This window comes from Erithacus rubecula, assembly GCF_903797595.1.
Source record: "Erithacus rubecula genome assembly, chromosome: 9".
NCBI lineage: Eukaryota > Metazoa > Chordata > Aves > Passeriformes > Muscicapidae > Erithacus > Erithacus rubecula.
Genome location: NC_136660.1, coordinates 10,201,839 through 10,223,115, shown reverse-complemented (window position 1 = coordinate 10,223,115; position 21,277 = coordinate 10,201,839).

Here is a 21,277-nt window from a genome sequence, read left to right as displayed (position 1 = left end):
TTGTGACAGAAAACACAAGCTATTTCACAGATGAGTAGGAAGAAGTTTAATTGTGTGTAGCATGAGTAAGTGTTCACTTAAACAAACAATTGCCCAGAAAAAATAGATGCAAAGAACGTTTTATTCACTTACTTAAATGAAGTGCTACAGAAAGGAAGGAGAAAATTTTTTTAATTATCAAGATTATTGCCAAATCTCAAATGTTTACTCTCACTGACTGTTATGGTGTTCACCTGTGGCTCCTTTCTGTAGGAGACATCTGTGCTGTACTAAAAATATAGTGCCAAAAGTATTGCCTACGAGGCAAAATTAAGTTTATGGACAAGATTTTAGTAAAATGGAAATGAACAGCTCTTGCAGTCACTTCTGGAAAGACAGGCTATCCTTTTCCAGTTAAATAATTCCCTTTGCTTTTAGTTTTCATTAGGTATAGATTTTGGAAATGTGATCTAGAATCTTGCTGTACAACATCACAAGGGAATTTCTATCATTATTAATGCTCCCTGTCTCTTCCATGCCCTGTGTCAAGTCAGATCTGCCTGAAGGTGAAGCCTTTGAGAGGAAAGCCTTGTGTTGGGACATGCCCCATGTTTTATACATCAGGGCTTAGCTGCAGCCCCAGTCTGGGACTCCAGCTGTGACATTTCCTGATACCCAGCATGGGACAGGAGTGCCTGTAGAGGATCTGTTGGGGCTGCTTTTATCAGATTTCAACTGAATTATTTCCTTTACCTTTTATTGCTTTTTGGATCCATAAATATTACACCAAAGATCTCCCCTTATCTAGGACATCACTCAGTGTTTCCCTTTCCCTTTTTCTGTAGGTGAATGGTGGTACTGCCCAGCTCTAGAAATTTTCTAGTGTAGACTTATGTGGAATTTTCCTTCTTTCCACCTGCCACCTTTTCCAAGGAGAAGGGAATGTGCTCTGAGAAACTGCAGGTGCAGGTGGTGTGTGTCCCAGAGTCTGGATGCACGTGATGCAGTCTTGAAAACAAAAAGGAAAGATTGGTGATGGTGAATATCCATGAAAATTGATTCTACCCCAGTTTTCTTGGTAACTTGGGAAACCTCAAAGAAATTATTACAGATAAGGGAATCTGATCTCTACAGTCTACCAGTAGCCAGCTAACTCAGACTGAACAGTTTTCTGGAGCATCTGCTTCATTTTACCCTTTAGGTAGTCCTGGACTGTGTTGGCCATTGTACTGAGTTTGAACAGGGCTGAGAACTGCTGGGCTAAATGCAATATTGCTGCACAAGTTCCCACAAAGATTCATTAACATGCTGAAATTTTTCTCCAATGTGGTGCTGAACACAGAACATGATTCTCTATAAAATTATATCTGTACAGCTTGCTGTTGTGCTTTGTGCCAATTCTCAAAAACCCAGCAGGCAGACATAGTAACAATAGAGACCAGGCCTTCTGTGAATGAAATACTTTTTACCTTTGGGAGATGTTGTAAAATTTAATCATTTGACAATTATGAAGTGCTTTATGTTCTTCAGATGAAATGTGCTATGTAAGTGTGAATTAGTATTATTGATGAGCTTAAGCCACAAGATTGAATGCAAATTAGAACTTCTCAAGATAACAAATACCCATTATTCATCCTGAAGTATGATAAAAAAATTAAATACCTTTCACAGAAGATAGCAAAAGTATGAAGTTTAGCTGAGAGCTGAATCAAGCAGAGGGGTTGACTCAGCCTATTATTCCCATGACATGGATGTGGACCAAAAACCACAGAATAATCTCCTGCACAAAGGGATAGAGAGCAGCACAGAAACCTGTGTCAAGGAGCATTCATGCCTGTGTTGCCTCTTTCTTTACTGGTGGTCTCAGAGTCAAGCAGGTGTGTTGAAGGAAAGATGATAAAGTGGCAGCCTGCAGCAGTGGAACCCACTGCCTTATGTGAAAGTGGGATTCCTCTGGATAAATATAAATGTATATCCCAAATATAATATATACACGTGTAAGAAAGTCACCCCAGGCAGCCTATGTCATCAGTGATGCAGTTCAGATGATCAGAAGTTAATGTCTGTTTTAAAATGAATTAGAATTCAACCCCTGAATTGAGCACAAATGAGTTGGAATTGAACTTTTTTATTGTTAAAACCCAGTCAGTATAAAGGAGCCTGAGATGACCAGCTTAGATACAGACACCCACACAGCAGGCTCAAAAAACAAAGTCCATGCACATGATTCACTAAGAGCCTGTCTTTGGCTGCTCTTTATGAGAAGGTTGGTAGCTGTCCAAGATAACATAACACAGAACAACTATTCCCTTCCTCTTCTGTCTCAGCATCTTCTCCTCACAACCAAGATAACTGAGTATGCAGCAAAATCATGGAGTGCAATTCCAGCTTTTTCTGCAGCAGCCTTATGCCTTTGTGCTGTGAAGTGCTCTGGATTTTGGTCGAAGTCAGTGGGGAAATTAAACAAATGCACTATTTAAAATGTGTTTGCAGTGAAGCTACAATCAGTCTAGTGCTACTAACACTAGAGCTCAGCATCTTTCTGGACACAGGGATAGATGCACTCTATACCTGATCCAAGTGTAGTACAGGTGCAATGACCCAATGACCCACTTTTTCATTGCTCCTAATATAATAATCTATGTTTCTAGACATTTATCAGAAGCACAAAATCCATATTTAATGGAATAAAACTACTGCTAGAAACCGATATTCACAAAGCCTTGACAGAGTAAAGTCTGGCAGAATTGTTTCTTCTCATTTATTTAAAAAATGAAAGAGGTCCAATTCAAATACTGTACTTTGGTTTTACTAGAAAATTTCTGTGGTATGGGTTTGTTGGGTCATGTAGTTACAGTGTTTACAGGAATTCATCTTCTGGCATGAGGCCTACATTTTGAAGTCTCAGGAGTATTACAAGCAGAACCAAAATGAAACAAGAGCTCCAATGGCTCCAAGAGCACCATTTTAAACAAAAGGAAGTCCTTTAATCTTATTCTATACAAGTAAGAAATATTTGAAATGGGACTGCACTCTTGCTGCTGAGTTGGACTCTGTATCGAGGGTTCCAAATAGCAAAAAACAGTTTGGTGGTATGGCACATAAAAATAGAATCATTCTGAACTGAGAAATTTTCTCCCTTAAAGGAAAAAAACAAAAGCAAATAAAACCCCCCTTATGAATGGAAACATTATGCAGCTATTCTTTAATAAGTGTGTCTCTTTATGCAGGACTGTTTGAAGTGCATGAATCACACTTGAATCAGCTATGGCATCCAGGCTGCTTTCCTGTTTGAACCATCTCCTTGAAAGTGGGTTGTCTTTTAGCATGGAAATATCCTTTCTCCAAATACTTACACTCTAAACCAGTAGTTGAATGTCTTTCTGAATTCAGATGGGTGTCTGTTTATACACAAGACCGATTTGGCCCTCCATGAGAATGTTTCTTACCACCAGATTTCAGTAAAAGTATGAGATAGTACTATGATTCTCCATTCCCAGGGGTTGAACTTGGGAAAAATTAGCACTTACCTGAACAACCCTGGTTTATGACACTAGCATTTAACATTTACATGATCGTAAACCTAGATGAAAGAAGAACTCACAACACACTCATATATCTCAGTAGGAGGCTGTAGCCAGGAACTTCTCTTCCCATGAGGGCTCTGTGCATTTAGGGATTGTTTAAGCTACTTGCATGGTACAAAAGGATTTTACCTTCTGAAAAAAATGGCAATCTGTTCTGCTTCCTACAATATAGCAGGATTTCTCTTGGCCTTGCTGGAGAAAAAAAATCCCTTCTAATGCTTGCAATTATAAAAAAGCCCCCACTGAGTAAAAGTAAAAGTTGTTCTATTACTTTGTGTTAAAAATGCTTATTCATGTACACAAATTCAGTTGTGGTGAAAGTGAGAAGGGAGGGGAAAAAATGTTCACACTTAAAACCCTGTAGATTTGTAAGTTTTTACAAGGTTTTTATACCTTTTATTAATGTCCACATAAATCAGCTCGTGTAAAATCAAAAAGAGCAATAAGAAGTTGAGAAGCTAGCATTAAGAGAGTAGCATGTGAGGGTGACTGCTTTTATGGTTTTGAACTGATCACATGACAGAATTCATGTCATACTTTCCCCTTTGACCAGTAATAACTTTTCTTTCACATCTGAATGTTCATATTTGCTTTGGAAAATTGAACTGATCATTTGGAGTATTTTAGGATTATTTTTCATCGTAATGTTCTTGTTCATGACATTCATAGGTCCTATTGCAAAAAGAAAAAGACCAGGATGAATGAGATCTACTCATTCTCCTGCTCATATAAATTTTGTTTTGAGGTTAGAACAGTGAGGAAATGGTGTCATGTGCAAAAAGATATTATAAATTCTTTCTTTGCTGTTGCAGAACTAATCTCTCATACTTTCCCTATCTGTTTTACTGTTTCAGGCCACTAAATTTCCAAAACCAGAATTCATCTGGCATGGTGGAGAGATGTTGGTTTTAGTCTCCTCTTTCACTGTTTGAGCAGCAGATTCTCCCCCAGTACATAGATTTTGAGGTCATGTGCATTTATCTGTTCCTAGGTAAAGAATTCTGTTAGTGTCTTGCAGCAATGGGCACGAATGAGTTAGTGTTACAACTTTTACATAGATGTATATCATAGATGTATTTATGTATGGAATCACCATAACAGGGATAGTTATCTCTGAAATTAATTTTAATTGTGTGTATGCTGCAATGATGAGTTTGCATGTCTGTCTCCTGCATCCCAGATATTTTTTGTTCCTAACTTCACAGAATGGTGTTCTAATCTAGTTGAAATCAATGGGACTCAGACATACTGAAAAATGCATATGAGGGATAAGACATAATCAGTGTCTTACAAAAACAATTTCATTTTACTGGATTTCTGAGTATTTTCCATATGAGGACTTTTAGCTAATGGCATTGCTAAGAATTTTCATTCCAGGATTTTTCTTTATCTGTCGTCAGACAATTCAACCATAGTTAGGTACATAGGCTTTATGTGCTCCTTTCTTACTCTTACATAGTACCTACTTTTCCTTTTTAAATAAATTGGCATGCATCTGAAAAAAGTAAAGCATGCTATTCTCCTGTACCTACAATCTACTCTCTCTCTCTCACTGCTAAATTCACATTCAAGGTCAATTACCTTTAACTACTGTAAGCTTCTGGCTTTGTCCTTCATTCCTAACTGTCTTTGGTCTCTGCAAATTGCAAATGCTTTCAGATACATTAGTGTTTAGTTGGGAAGAACAACTCTTTGTTGCTGCTGTTCTGTATTTCCCCTTCGGCCTCCATTTTAGCTTTCAATTTTCCTCACTGCCATTTTGCAAGCAGTGTAAATGTTAACAACACTATTGGAGATGACCTGGCTGTGGCCCATATTAAAGTAGGAGGAAACTGTGTGGAAATGGATGTGAACCAGCTGCCAGACCATGATGGGAGGATGCTGTGAGGGGGTGCTATCAGGTAATAAGCAGCCAAGAGCTTAAGGTGTATTGCCAGAGCCAACAGAGTCACTGCTGCATGGAAAATGCTTTTGAAAGACTGAAGTGTACTTTGACCTCTGCCCTTTGCCAAAAGGCATTCCAATTATCTCTTAATTATTAAGCAAGTGGTTTAATTTGGAAAAGTGGAAAAGATTCATCTTTTTTGATAGACCCTTTACAGACCAGAATCGCATCCCTAGATGTACAGTATTGAATTATTTGAAACCTCAGTGCAGTAAGCATGTCTGATGTGTGTGATATTCTTGCCTCTTGTCTCTGCTAGTTGTTTTTTTCCCTTCTGTTATCTAGGTCTGTTTCACAAATAAAAGATGGAAAAGGTGGGAAAGTTTGAAATTTGATGAAAAACTATTGGAGCCTGATATGTGGCCATCATTTTCATTTGAAGGCCACTCAATTATAAATTCAGCAGGTATTCACCATTGCAGGGCAAGTGCTAATGAACTCATTTGGTATTCATGAGAATGTCAATATCTCTCTATTGGTACAAGTTTCATTGAAATTCAGATGCATACCTAGGAACATCCAAGAATTATATTAAACACTGCAAGCAGCCAACTCTTCATAACTTAATTAATAGTATACTTTTTGAAGACAGATTCTCATCTGTTGTAAATCATTAAAAGTCAATGAAGTTATGTTGAAGATCTGCCCAATTGCTTGTATTAAGTTCTTGGCACATGTTAGAGAAAAGATCTTCTATTACATACAGAATTAATTAGTACTTAAAAGGAAAAAGAACATAAGGTGAAAAGGGAATTGGTGTTGCTGTGGCTTCTGGAGGTTGAAGTTCATTAAGAAACTGAAGCACAGCTTGAATTACCACTCCATGTCTTTTATTTGTGAGGACAAAGTCCATGGAAATAGTAACAACGAGGAACTTTCTTGGTTCTTAGATTTGCCATTGCAACACATCATTGTGGGTGCTCAAAGCACTGAAAACAGTTCAGAACAGGCTGGAATTCTGGTTACATACAAAAGAATGGATGAACTTTTGTGAACTAGCTGCAATTTTTTAACATTAAAATTTTTGGACTGCTGCATAATTTGTGAAAATTGAATTGACAAAGCAGCTTGGAATATTTTCTCAATTGCTTAAGAAAGTTATTGTTTGTGCTTATCTTATATTAATAGTACTGTTGCTCTCCAATTTCTACTCAGAAATGAGATATTTAATATCATATGCTGTGCTCTGGCTCTCTCCAGCTATAGCCACAGTTCATGACCAAGTAGTGTCATACCTTCTCTCAACTGTGTTTTTCAAGATAGTTTTAGCTTAAGAGGGAGTCCTGATTGTCTTAGACTACCTTTAAAAACAAGCATAGACACTGCTGTAGTTCTTGGTTACAGTTCAATGAAAGATCAAAAGGCTATAATGTTTATTATGGTGTATTGACCTTGTGGCTGAACCAAGTCTGCTGTCAATTAAGGTAAACCAGATATATTAATTATTCTTCACTTTTTACACTGGCTTGGAGAGGGTAGATATGCATTCTTTTGCAATTCTGGGAAGGTAAATTCCTCATAAAATCTTACCCTTTGCACACAGATATATGCCAGGGAAAAACTTAATGCATTTTCTAAAATCAGAAACTTGACAGTACAGGCAAATATCTGCATACTTGTCTGTCAGAATAATTCAGATTAAGCAATGATCATTGTTAAAATAAACTTGGTGTAGGTCTCTCAGGTCCTGTAGATCTGCTTCATAGATTCCTTCCTTTTAACAGCAGCAGGGTGTGGTTTTTTCAAGAGAGATGTACTTTGTGATCCAATGTGGATTGTAATCTGGTTTGTCACTGTGTAGCATGGTACTCAGCTTTACTTAATCTATCAGTGTGCAAATCTTTCAGCAGATGCATTCAGGAACTGTTTCTAAAAAGGCAAAGAATAATTCCAGTTGGAGGGGTCCTCAGAAGGTCTCCAGTCTAAATTCTCTGTCCAAGAAAGGCCAACTGTAAAACAGACCAGATTGCTCTGGTAGTTCAGGTTATTCATTCTGATCTTGAAATACACTAATAAAAATAATTTAAACTTTCTAAAACCTCATACCACATGTTTTTAGGGCAAGATTTTCAAAACTACACAAGGAATTTGGATGTCTGATTGTCCATCTGTGGATTCTCTAATTCTTTTATAACACAATATCCAATTACTGAGTACCAAGTTTCCTATAGCAACCAAATTAAAGGTGAATCAATCCTTAGAGTGCTTCACAACTATCCACTTTTAAGATTAGCTAAATTATAAACAGATTCTTTTTTTTCTGTTTAAGAATGCAGCCTTGATTAATAAGACAATAAGTATTCTTGAATGACCCTGTCTTGTGTCTTAAAATGCTGTATGATATTAAAATAAATTAAAAGGTTTAGGAAAAAAGAAGACAATGGGGCAAAATGGAAACTGCAGATGCTGCTGATTTTTTTTTTAAGGTTGTTGAATGTAACGTTTCTAGAATTCTGTGTCCTGTATCATATTGAATACTGATGCATTTTTTAGACCATGAACTAGTTTTTAGTGTATGAGTTTACAGATTTTGTACTCTTGAAACCATAATAGGAACACATTCTATCTGTGAATGGAGCTGTGGACATCTGTACAATGCTGATGAGGTGAGGTCAGTTGGATGAACCATTTTAAATTCATTTTATGGTTGGCTTTGCATCTTCACTTTGGTATATGTATGTCACATTTCTATGTGAGCTGGAAAAATGAAAGTCACTGGAGTCTTGGATTCAGCTGGTTGTGCTTTGGAACTCTTCAAGCCTGATTTTTCATGTGATCAAAACAGGACCTCTGAAAGTGAACATAAAACATTGAAGTGTTGTAGATTCCACTGCAAATCCTCCAAGTATGAAAATGTTTTCTTCTGGAGTGATGTTTCATTACTGAGGAGTGTTGGTTCCCTTATGATACAATATTTTTGTTACTGTTCCTATAGGAAAGCAATTCTAAAACAAATAGCTTCAAATAATGAGAGAGATAATTTAAAAGAAAAAAATTAACTTGTCTTAATTTTCTATATTTTCCACTATACAAGGATAACACTTCAATTCAACCTTTTGTTAGGAGAATTAGTGCCATTTCTTTGAAAGACACTTATAAAAGCCATTCTAGGCTGAATTCTGTCAAAGTTTTGTTTGCTTTTATTTGGGATATCCAACTTTTTTCCTTGTAATGCACAATATAGTTAATGTTCTCAAAGATTTCCTGTATGGTTGAAATTGCTCCAGTTTAGATCTGCAGAGCAAGTGGCTTCCTGTTCTGTAAATGCTTCCAGCATAATGCCATGTACACACATTCACATAATCCATAGTAGAGTTCAAATCTGTTGAAAGGAAAATCACTGGTGATATATGGCTGAGATTAATTTCATTTTCAGCCTCTGCCTACTGTAGTTTAATAGTTTACAGTAAATGAAAGTTGTTATATGATACCTTACCAGCTGTTATTTCATTAAATGCACAGTAACTTGTCAGTGTTTTTTATTTTTTTTCTTTGCATCAGTTGATAGTGTTAAACTGTGTCCATAAACCACTCACCTTTCCTTTCTTTGTTTCCTTAATGAGTTGGAAAACCACTCATTGAGGGGGAGCTAGAGAAGAATGAAATTTAGCTTTTCTGAGCTGACTTGCATGGCACTGATGAATAAAATAAGCACATATTCGCTTGGTAATTAATTTTCTGCATGCAGCAAAGAATGGAGAATTATCCTATTCTCTGCTTGGTTTGAATAGGTCTATATGCAGAACTAATGTATGCATTTATACAGATAAATTTTTAAATTAATTGTTCCAGACAGTACTTTTGAGATAAAGACAAAATATAACATATATATTTTAGGAATCAGCAGTTTGCTTGAGAAATAATCAGTGTCCCTATATAGTTAATTAAAAAAAAATTTCAAATTTCTAAGGCATTTGACAAATAGGTGGTTTGTGAGTTCCTAGAAATGACAGTGGAAGAATAGTCACTATGACTTTGGGTACACCACCTTTTGCTGATTTCTGAGAATGGCCATGGCTCATGTAGGTTTTGCATGAAAGTTATGAAAGTTATGATTTTGATAAGAGAGCATTTGCTTAATTTTGAGTCTTGCTTCATCTATACTGTAAAGTAAAACAGCAGCCTAAAATGCAATTCCTAACATTCATCTTTCCTGCAAATAGGTAGAATAAGGTTTAGTACTGAGAAATGGGTATATTCTTTTGGCTTGGGAAGGAGGGAGATGAGTTTGTCACTCATGACTAGTTTTTTTATCTCCACAAACTCTTGTCTCTGAACCATGGCTGTGCCTGACCCCAATCTGTCTTTATGAGTGAGATGCACTTTCCATCAGAGTCCAGGCATTTAAAACTTTGATTTTATGGTGCTAATAGGATAACAAACTATGCATATGCACACTGTCAGTGCAAATCCTGCAGTGAACCAGAAGGGATACAGCTGACTGTGTTTAAGATGGAAAGAAGACTTCTCCACAAAAAAAATAGTTTGTCACAGTTTTTATAATCACTGCCAGAATAATTTGATTACATCCTGTAATAATCAGAATAAATTCTCTCAAGTAGTTTTATCAACAAGATGTGACATGCAGTAGATTTTCAATTATTAATTCAAAGAAGGACATGTAACCACCCCTGATCATGGTGGTTAAGGAAAACTGTCTAGCCTGACACTTTATTGCTTATAAGGACAGGTAACTTCAACTCTACTGTTGAATCATTGTGTTGTGTCATAAATAGACACAATATGGAGAAGAATTTTGTTTCAGAGGAAAAGGATTCTGTGTTTCATTTTCAGCATTTATTATTAGTTTATTAATAATGGCACTACTATATCACAGTAATATTTCACGGATGTCACAGTGCCCTCACCAGCAACTTCAATGTGTATATTATAAAAGTTATTTAAAATAGGTCTGAAACGTGATCAGTAATTCAAACAGATTTAAACTTCACAATGGCTTTTAACCTTAGAACCTTCTTTTTAGTACAGAGGATATGAAGGTGGAATTAAGTTTAATTTAGAATGCTATTAAAAAACTCATGATTCTAAGCCAGAGGTATTTCATAAGCAATGGAATACAGCTAGTAAGGTAAAATTAGGCAGATCTAAACAACCTGCAGAATATTTTTCTTATATTTTCAGCTTTAAATCATAGATTGGTTCTTGGGTTCCATTGTCTGAATAAAAGATTAATTTTCCCACATTGATTTGCCATGACAAATTTAAACCAGATTTAAAAATTAGTCCCTTTTATACTCTACGCAGTAATGTAACCAGTGGACTGCAGAGCCCTTCAGCATATAAAATAAATAAATAAGTAAACACTAGCCTTTCAGATTCTTACACAGTTAGAAATTGCCAGTGTCTGTTCATTTTAATTCAGGTTTTGTTGATATTTTTGGGGCTTTTCTGTTTCTTTTATTTCTGCAGAAAGAGACATACAGGCTATCATTTATGTTTAGCAGAGATAGATATTTACCAGAATGTTCAATGGAGGTATTTCACATGTATTCAGCTGGAATATTAAAATAACTTACTTCTAATGAGTTGATGTCCCTTTGGAGGTTCTGCCTGGAAAACATTTACCTAATGACTTAATTGTTAGAAAAATCTGGGAAGCTCATTACATCTTAAAGGAAAATGCCAAATCTTTTCGCAAAGAAATCCTTGATGTAGGAACATGCCCCAAAAGAAAATCAAGGCTTGCCACGTAGCCCCAGAGCTTAATGAGCATGGCCCAAATTTCAAATAGCAGCTAACTGCCATGGATGAGAAATATAATAATGAATAATGCTGCTGAACAGTTTTGATTAATGTATATATAATAAAAATTGCTCTATTTATGAATAGATCCTGAACATTAGGGAGGTAAAATTCTGTAATTTGTGGTGTACATAGGCGTTAATGATAGCGTAGAACAGTACAATATATAGCATTAACTAATTTTGTATTTTATTAAATAAAGTGCAAATCAGCTCGGGAAGAGTAATTTATGATGCAACGAGACATCTGAAAAATTGTGATTATTATTCTGATTAGGAATGGGAAACTCTTTTTGTTAACTGTTTCACTGGTTGTATCTATCTGCAATTTCCTTTCCATATCTTTTCATCTCAGTTGCAAATGTGTGTTCCTTCATTGAAGTGCGCCGAGGGAATGGGACTGCAATGTCAGTGATATATGAACCCTAGCCAAAAAAAAAAAAAAAACAACTCCAGAAAAGCCAAGCCCCAAACCCCAAACAAATTATGACCTAGCCTCTTTATAAATTGTGACCATAATAAGACCTGGCTGAACTAATTGGTTAACTGTTATGATGGTATCTATGAAAACCTTGTGTTCCAAATTATTTCAGTGAATATAAGCCACTGCTGCTTCTCTCCTCTTTTCAGACCAACCTTTCCCTAAATCCATTTTAATTTACTGCAGTTGCCTTACATACTGTAACTGATGGCAGTTCCTATCAGTATCTACTATTGTGCCTACAAGTTTGCTGTATTTTTTTTTTAATCCACAGGAGATTTTTTTTTTCAGTTTGAAGGTTGCATACCTATTGTGTTCATGTGAAACTGTATCTTTAGGAGACCAAACTCATCTATGACTCCCAGTCTTAGCTAGACCAGATGTTAATGCTGATGTAGTTTGGGGACCTCTGTTTCAAGTCAGGCTCTACCATTGTTTCTGCCATGTTGTGTACTACAGAAAACCAGCAGGAATTCCTTATGATATGTAATTATCTTGGTTAAATTTTGTAACAGCTGGAAATTGGCTACAGAGAGATGCCAATATTTTTATTTTCTGTTTTTCTTGGAATTTTTTTAATATAACTATTAATCATTTCATGTTTGGGTTTGTTTTGAAATATTTTATAGGTTCATATAAATAGCAAAATGTAAACCAAATTTTTCTAATAGATTCCTGGCACACAAAAATAGGGTATAATATGCTTGTATATAATGGCACTTCCTCTCCATTGCCACTGCATGATCAAAAAGATTGTAATTCCACTTTGATTTCAGCTCGTTTAATGCAGGCTTTGGATCTTCTGTCATAGTTTCCCCTTTTCTGGTAAAAAGACATATGCCCAAGAGAATTGAACAGAGCAGTTTTACTTGGTTAGAGAATTTCACAGCAGAGAATTCTCATGGGATATACATCTGGGGCCTTGGAACTTGGGTTGTCTTGGGAGAGTGCTTGCACTGAAAGTCAGAATAATTTCAAAGTGTCTGTGCCATGACAAGCAGCAGAAGATAATTTCTGTGATTCTCTTTTGAGTGTCAGAGGGTGGCTGGGTGCAGGAATACAAAACCTTTCTGAGTTAGAATAGCTGAAAGCCTCTGTGCTTGCCCCCAAACTGATTGCTGTTTCCCCTCTGTGCTGGGGACTGCACAAAGCAGCCAAGTGCTGAAAGCAGACCCACACTGGCTCTCAGCAGGTTTGCAAATGAGCAATGAGTAAGTTCTAGAGTGGTGGCTGAGAGGACACATCACAGCTGAGTGAGTCAATGCCAATAATGCTCAGTGTGAAAAGTTGGGATTTTTTTTTCTTTTGATTGGGGTGGTGCATTTTCCCACTTCATCAGCTAAGAATCCATCACAGATGTTGCTCTGCAACTAAATGTCCTGGTTTTAAGGACAGGTGTCTGCCAATAAAGGCAGCAGCTTGTCTTTGAAATGGAGAGTGTAACCCCCCTCCCTCCAAATTATTATAATTTTGAAATTAAGGGGCTCTCAGGCAAAGATATGGGAATTAGGAATAACAGTTCTTTACTGGGAAAATTAAAATAGAAAAACAGTATTACAAAGAACAATCCCAAAACATTGACAGAGTCAGAATTCAAGCTGACACCCTGTCAGTCAGTCAGGGTGTTGGCACAGTCCCATTCAATGGTGGCTGCATCCTCCTGCAGTGGCAGATGTGGTTCAGCTGGAGCAGTGCTCCTGGAGAAGGTGCAGTTTTCCTCTGAAGGTCCAGGGATGATGTGGAAATGCCTGGTTTTCCTCTGGAATCCAGTGGACAGAAGGTCCCTTGGTGTCCAAAATCTCAGTTTTTATCTAGGTGGGAAAGGCTTGGCTCCTCCCCTGGCTGGAGCATCTCCCAGTGGGATGATGTAATTTTATCAGTCACACAGTGGGACTGAATGGCCCACAGCAGATGATATCCTCCTGGAGGGAGGATGGGGTGTGGAAAAGATAAAGATGATTGCCCCAGCTGGTTTAAAGATGGCCCATTAGCAGATGGTATGTGCCATGGAGATAAGGGTCACTGCCCCACCTGGTTTTAACAGTTGGTGATAGAATGCACATTGCTGGCCACATCAACCCAACACATTGAATAAACAGGATCAGTAAAATGACTGTGGTAGGAACTGGAAAGCCATTCTCAAAAATATGATTCCTAATTGTCTGCTGTGACATAGGGAAAAATAGGTGAGTAGATGCTGCTATGAGAGGATATTCATTATGTTTATCTTTTAAGATAGCAGGCAAGTTTATTTCTATTCACTAAAAAAGTCAGAAAAGCAAGCTATGTGCAATGATCTATATGGTTACCCTTCTCTGCACTTTTTTGTTGCATTGATTAAAGATCATTGTAATTCTTTTGGTATCAGGAATACTTTTATCCATAAAAAACCATGCTGAAGAAAAGGATCTGGGGCTTCATTCTTAACTAAATATCTTAAGACACCAATGTGTCTAAGTTTTTTAGACTTTATATACTATGATAGATAAGTTGTGTGTGTACATAATGAATATTTTTTTTTTACATTTGCATTTGTTTCACATGTCTTTTAAATAAGCATTCAAATTAATTGCATTTGTAAAGCATAAGAGATTCCGTTTTTTTTAATCTCTTATCTGAGTATCCATCCTGTCTGGCCTTAAGGCAAACCTTGCACATATGTGATGTCTTTATCTACTCTTTAAGTACAGCATTTTATAGGACAGAATTCTCTTTAAAAGTAATTGAGAAGTGATAAGTCTGGGTGGGACTTTTGTCTCTATTGAGGAAAATCTAAGGGGTCTGAATAGGGGCAATAGACCAGAGACTGGAATAAATTCTCAATTTAGAAAGGTCATGTAAATAAGAAAGGACCAATATAATGAATATAAGCCTAACATAATATTCAGTGGAACTAATGTGCATAACTCTCAGTTCTGCTGACTATTCAAGATAAAGAATTTAAATTATCAGTTAATTCTATTAATTCTTGCTCTGTCATGCTAGCCTAGAATAACAGCCACCTGAACAGAAAAAAAGGTGAAAAGGAGTTGGACTCTAAATTTAAAATAAAAATATTTCCTCTCATGATTAACAGTATTGCATGAAAACTGCCAAACATAGTGAAGGAAGGAAATTGAAACTGATATGAGAACATTATCTGGAATGATCTTTTTGTAAATGCTGAGTCTTAAGGGAGTTGTCTTTAATTCCTACAACTATTTTTCTTCTGTCACCTTCATTCTTCCTTTCTGCCACTTGCCTTTTATCAACTCACTTTCCTTCCCTCTGGCTCTTCTGCACTACTTTGTCCTTTTTATTTTAGTGTCTCTGCCTTTTTTTACCCTTGCCTGTTTCTTTCTTGAGCTTACTCTTCAATCTCCTCTTTCTTTCCTTTATTTTTGTTCAGAAACTGTTCCCCGACCATAACTTCTTAGTCTAACTTTAGTCATAATAACTGTATTCATTCTTAAATATATCTGGGAAAAAGGGGGAAATTTGAAAAAAATAAAAATAGATGTAATAGCATAAATAAAAATGGAAGCCAAGCAACTATGGTTTGGAAGGAGAGAAAAGTAGCCAGTTTGTTTTTAGCATATTTAAATATTGTTCCTCCAGAGGACTGGGATAGCTGCATATTCATGAGAATTGCAGCTGTCTGGGAACTAGGTGATCTGTGAGCAATCCACATTCAGAGCTGCAGAGCTTTGTGTTGGGAGTACACTTACCTTTGCTCACAATTCTGTAGCTAAAGAGAGCAGGAAGCAGGCACAGCACCACACACTTTGTGCCCTGAGACCCAGAGCTGCTTCTGTGTGCTTTGATCTGAAAATAGGACAGGTGTGACCCAGATAGCTGCAGGCACAGGATGCATTTTCTGTGGGAGCACCCCAGGGCACTGTAAGAGAGCTCAGTGCTTTTACTGAAGGAAGACCAACTAACCCACATAGCATTAGAGAGGTGTTGACTAACAGAACTGGGCCTGGCTCACCCACTGAGTGTCACAGTAGACACAGAAATCCCTGCAAGCTCTCAAAAATACTCCCTCTAAAGAATAGGACTTTACAGCAGATGGGCACTTACTATTCTGTGACTATCCTTTTCAATCTGGTGCTGGGATTCTGCAAGTCACTCTTGCTCTACTGTCAAACCATAGCTCAGATAAAGCCACAGCCAATGGAAGGAGTGATATACCATAAATGAGTCACTCATCAAAGAAATGCTAAAGCTATAACAGATTATGGACAAATAAATGATTTCACTGTGTTTACAGGTTAGTTGTCATGGTTGTAATTCTGCTCCCCCTTGTTTTGACATTCTGCTTTTATTCCCTGCAATTTTAAAATTGCTTTTGGAAAAACAACAACCAGCCAAACATCATGACTATCACAACCCCAAAAAGACTTTTCTGCAGAAGTAAGTATAGCTTGGTAGGAACTGAAATCATCACTAAATGGCAGCTTCTGTTCCCCTAGGAACCTTTGAGCATTGCTTGTAAGAGAGCAGAAGAACTGGAATAATGAGATGAGACTTCTGTCTCTCCCACAGTAAGTCACAAATGCTTCCAGAGCTGATCACTTTCCCTGCTGTTAGTCAATGCAGAAAAAAAAAATCCAATTTGTAGGGTCTGCAAGTAATGCATTTGTCCTGTCATTAAACTGGCACTAAGAAGTTCAGCTAAGACTAAATTTTAATATATCTATGCCTTCATCTATGCAAATATATGGGCAGTAACCATGAAGGTCTTTCATCCAAGTAAAAACATCTATCCAAACAGAATATATTGACACTTTCTACAGTCAGTCATGATCTCTAATGAGTATTGTAGGTTAATGTCTACAAAATATTCCCCAATGTGCCTTCACTAGAAGAGACTGGGAAGGCTTCCAGCCTCTTGCCAACATGGCTTTCCTAGAATATTTTTTGGAGATAGTGGAATAGATATAATTATTTACAAACAGTCATAAAATCCAAGATTTTAATGCAACATCTCTTCACATAGAATGTACTATAGTTTTGTTAGTCTAGAAATGCTGCACACTTACAATGAGCTTTAATTTAACTTACTTGATTTCTTTCACTGAAAAGAGAAAGAAAAGGAAAAATGTTCCTTGAAAATCCTGCTGCCTCTGGGCTTGAAGCAAGATATTCTGAAACATTTGGGTAGTTAGTAAGCCTGAAGCAATTGGCTGGGAATTAGTGAATTTTTGAATTGGGAAATTAGTTCAGGCTATGCTGGCAGTTGTGACCAAGGGTCACAGGAAAGTCTTGTGCCAGCCCTGAATCATTTCCATGAATGTTTCTGCAGAGGTGCTTCAGTCCTGCTTTGAGTATCAGTGCAATGGGATGATGTGTTTGCCTCAGAGCATCAGCATGATTCCTTAGAAGTGAGACCTTTTCTTGGTACTTAACCACACAAAAGGAGCCTGAATATGTCTAAAAAGGTATTTGCACATCATTTAATGTGAGAAGAAACAGTAAAGGGCACCTAATTTTACTCAAAATCAGATTCTGCTGTCAGTCATATAGCCAGTGGATCATGAAACTTTCAGCCTGTTCTTAACATTGTCTTCTCAATACTCCTAAATTCCTAATTGAATTACTTTTTTTTAGTGACTATGTGTCTAGAATATCATTAAGATGAGAATTCTGTTTTTAGTTCAGATCAGTAGAGAACAGTTTTATTTTTGTGGCAAAACAAATGAAAGCATTATTCACATATTTTTCACATCTCCCACTCAGGACAGTGAATTAAACTATTAATTCAATACAATGTAAATTAAGATCATGTCTAGAGCAAAATGTGCTTAATATGCTAAACCCCAAACTCCTTTCCAACCCTTTGGATTTAACAACCAATTTCAAGTGCTGTAATTCAGAATATGCAATTTAATTGTTCTTGACCAACAAAGAAATAGAAGAAATTAGTTTAGCAATGCAGTCTTCAATTGATGTTCAAGTCCATTGAGAATCATCATGAAAATTCTAGGTGTGTGCATATTGCATTAATCAACCCCCTTGTTTTTATTGAGGCTCTTGTATACAACAGCAGAGCTCTCCAGTTACAAAAATATTTTCAGCTGAAACACAGCAGACATATTAATGAATGAGAAGGGACTGTGAAAAAAATAAATCTTATAGCTAGCTGAAATGTTTTGTCACTATTCAGCACTTGGAAAAAAGCAAGAGACTCAAAATGATCCTTCAAATAAGATCATTGTAGGAAAATAGTAGGATAAATCAGTAAAAATGCAATGTAGAAAATAGGTATTTACAGAAATTGCTCCCAAATTTCAGAAAAATGCTTGTGAAACTTGGCAAATTATAGGTTTCTCTGAAAAATAAATATTGTCTTCTTTAAACACTTCTTGGAAATGTCTCATTTTGGGATTTTAAAAATAATTTTGGCAATAAGCCTGCAATGCATTTCAGACCCAAACTGACTTGAGAAGTACTGTCTACAAAAGTTTTCTTCAACTAAGCAGCAATAGCAATTGCTGTTATGAAGCACCTGGTTGGTTGTATGGAAGGGAAAACATGAAGAAAACACAGCCAGGTTAGAGCACTTGTGAGTTACACACTGGTACTGTCAGAGGATAATATCCCTCATTTCTTGTGATTTCTTTCCTTGGTTGAGATCCCCAGGAAATATCCATTAGAAGAGTGGTTTGATACTTGAGTGTAAGTTTTTTAATGCCCTCTCTTCCAGTTGCATACCTCACCAGATGGAAAATTCAAGAACCATTATGAGATCTACAAAATGCAATTTTCCCCCACACATTTCTGTCTCTTCAAGCAGAGCCCTGTATCTCAGATTAATGGCATTCTTTGAAGGACACTAAAAACAGATTTCTCATTAACAAACTGGCTTAAGAAGAAAATAGCCCACTGAACCCTGAAGACATGAAACTACTTTATTCTCAGACAGTAGAGGTTTACTCTAGTTTTAAACCTTAAAGTAGATTTGCCTTTGTGTGCTCTGACCTCTTGTCAGTAAAAGTCAGTGGACAAAAGATTTCTTTCCTTTTTTATGGGAACACATTTTTAACAGTGAGCAGCTGCTCATTACCTTATGGAAGTCTTACTTTTGTCATATCTTGAGACCATCATAGTTTTCAGTAGTTATGTAATCCTCTGCTTTTTTATGTCAATGAAAATCCAAATCATACTGTCTGTAATTTTTTAAAAATTTGACAGAATCCATTTGAAAAGCACTCAAAGGTGTTTTTCATCAATAAAACAGCATAAGTTTTTAATTGGCATCAATATATATATGAATCCTTCTGACATTTATTTAGGCAATCTATGATCATGACACAGAGGTCTAAAGTTTTCAGGTTATAAATGATAGGCCATTAATTGGTTTGGAAAGCAATCTTTCACCTGAGTCCTAAATGCAAAACAGGAGAATTGATGTATAATAAAACAATACTGACAATTAAGTGAATTTTTATTATACTAACATAATTTTTTAATTTTGAAATTTTTCTAAAATTTGCTTAAAACTGTCTATTAGGTGATATTTGAAATTAAGCAGCTACTTCCTTCCCAGCTGTAATCTGTGAATGTCAGACTCAAGTTAGTGATGCACAGTCCAAAACTAAATAATCATCTCTACCTCAGGAAGTAAAAAAGAAAAAAGAAAAATAAAAAGGGGAGGTCAGGGTGACATATACATGTTCAGGAAGCACAGAAAGGCACATGTGGTGATGTTGTTATAAAAGTCTGTGGTCTTGTCTCAAGCAGCCCATTTGTTGTCAATACTTGTAGAAAAGATTTGCAGAAAGAAAATCCTGAAGTGTTTGAGTGAAAGCCATGAGCTATCTATGTGATCAGTTATAAAGAGCTTTTTCCTAGCCAGAGGTACAGCCTGGAAGATATAGCAATGCATTTATTTGAAATTGAATGAACAGGTGCTGGATACTGCCCTTACCAGGTTCCTGTGATAAGAGCTTCATCTCCTGACATGGAACTAGAATAGGATGAGGATTGAAGTTCTGGACATGAAGACATATAGCTAATAGTTCTGTATGATGGAAAAAGCATTCTGGGAGAAGATTGCTAGCAGTTGGAATCAATTTACTAAGAAAAGTATTTATTTGCACCAAGATTCAGAACATCAGCTGATCACATTACATTGACTGCAATGAAAGGCACGTCCCTTGTGGTTATTGAGGTCCAGGCTAGAGAAAGAGTGGGTGAGCTGTAACTCTGTGGTTCACTGTTATTGTGTCAGTGCACCCCAGGTAACAAAGTGTAACTCTAAAGGATTCACAGAAAATCAACTTGACCTCCCCACCTGCATGAGTGATGAAATTATTTGGTAATATTTCTAGCCCAGCAACATTTTCTCTTATTTTTGTCAGAATGTATTAGAGCATCAATTATCCCAAGTGTGGTTTTTTATGTAGTGGAAGGGAAACTTACAACAGCATTAGCAGGATCCCCAAAAAATCATGGGGAAATCCCTCAAAAACATCTGGAGCATTATTACAAATAATTTGAGTGCCAGGGTGGTATTTCTAAGATCTTAGTGGTTTCCTAGAAAGTAGTGATAAAGGTCTGTAAGTAGAAGAGACATTCCTGGGAAGCAGCAGTATTAGATTCCTAAAATGAATCAGTAATATTTTCAGAAAATTCTAGAGGAAATTCCTAGGGAATAACTAATACTCCTAGGAGTATTAGTAGAAAACAACAGGAAGTGTTTGTAAAGAATATTAGGAAGCAGCTGGGAATTACCTAGGAAGCCTGCAAAATTCCAACTAACCATTTAGACAAAATTCCCAGAAATCAATGGAGAGGATTCAGGAAAGCACATAGAAAATTCTTAGAGGACAATAGGAAAAGACCTGGAAAGCTTTGGGGAGATTCCTGGATGAAAGTACTGAGAAAGTAATTTTAGAAAGTAGTTTCTTAGGGCATAAGAAAGCATTTGAGAAGTTCCTCGAAGGTACAGGAGATATTTCTCAAAGCCTTTAGTAAAAAATACCCAGAAAGCAGCAGGATCATTGCTAGAAATCATTTAAGAAGTTCCTAGGAAGGAATGACAAAATTTCCTGAAGAGAGGGAACTTTTAGAAAGCATACACAGAAATAAAACTCCTTCAAATATGTTACAGAATGCTTTTTTTTCAATGTTTAAGAATAAAACCAATCTTTGAGAATGCCAGCTAAGGAAACAGGCACTGGCACTGTGTTTGGTGCTGCTGTAGCTTCGACCATGACTTGAATGTGCAAATTCTTGCATTGAATGTTTTAAAAGAGGTGTTCAATGCTCTTGATGTCTGAGTAGTTACTGTTGGCTGTTCCAGGAAAAAGAGATCGATGTTAATAGGGAGTTCCTTTCAGAATTTGGGTCCTAGCTAATGTAATATTTCTCTAGCTGTAGAACATGCTGAGAAGAAAGAATTACCTTACCTGAGAGTTTGAAGACTCCCTGATGGTATCCTATTAGCTCTCAAATTATTGCTGCTTTTCATGAAGTTCAAAAACTGCAGTTCCCAGCAGATTGCTTTGGCAGAGATCACTTTCTCTCACTGTACCTG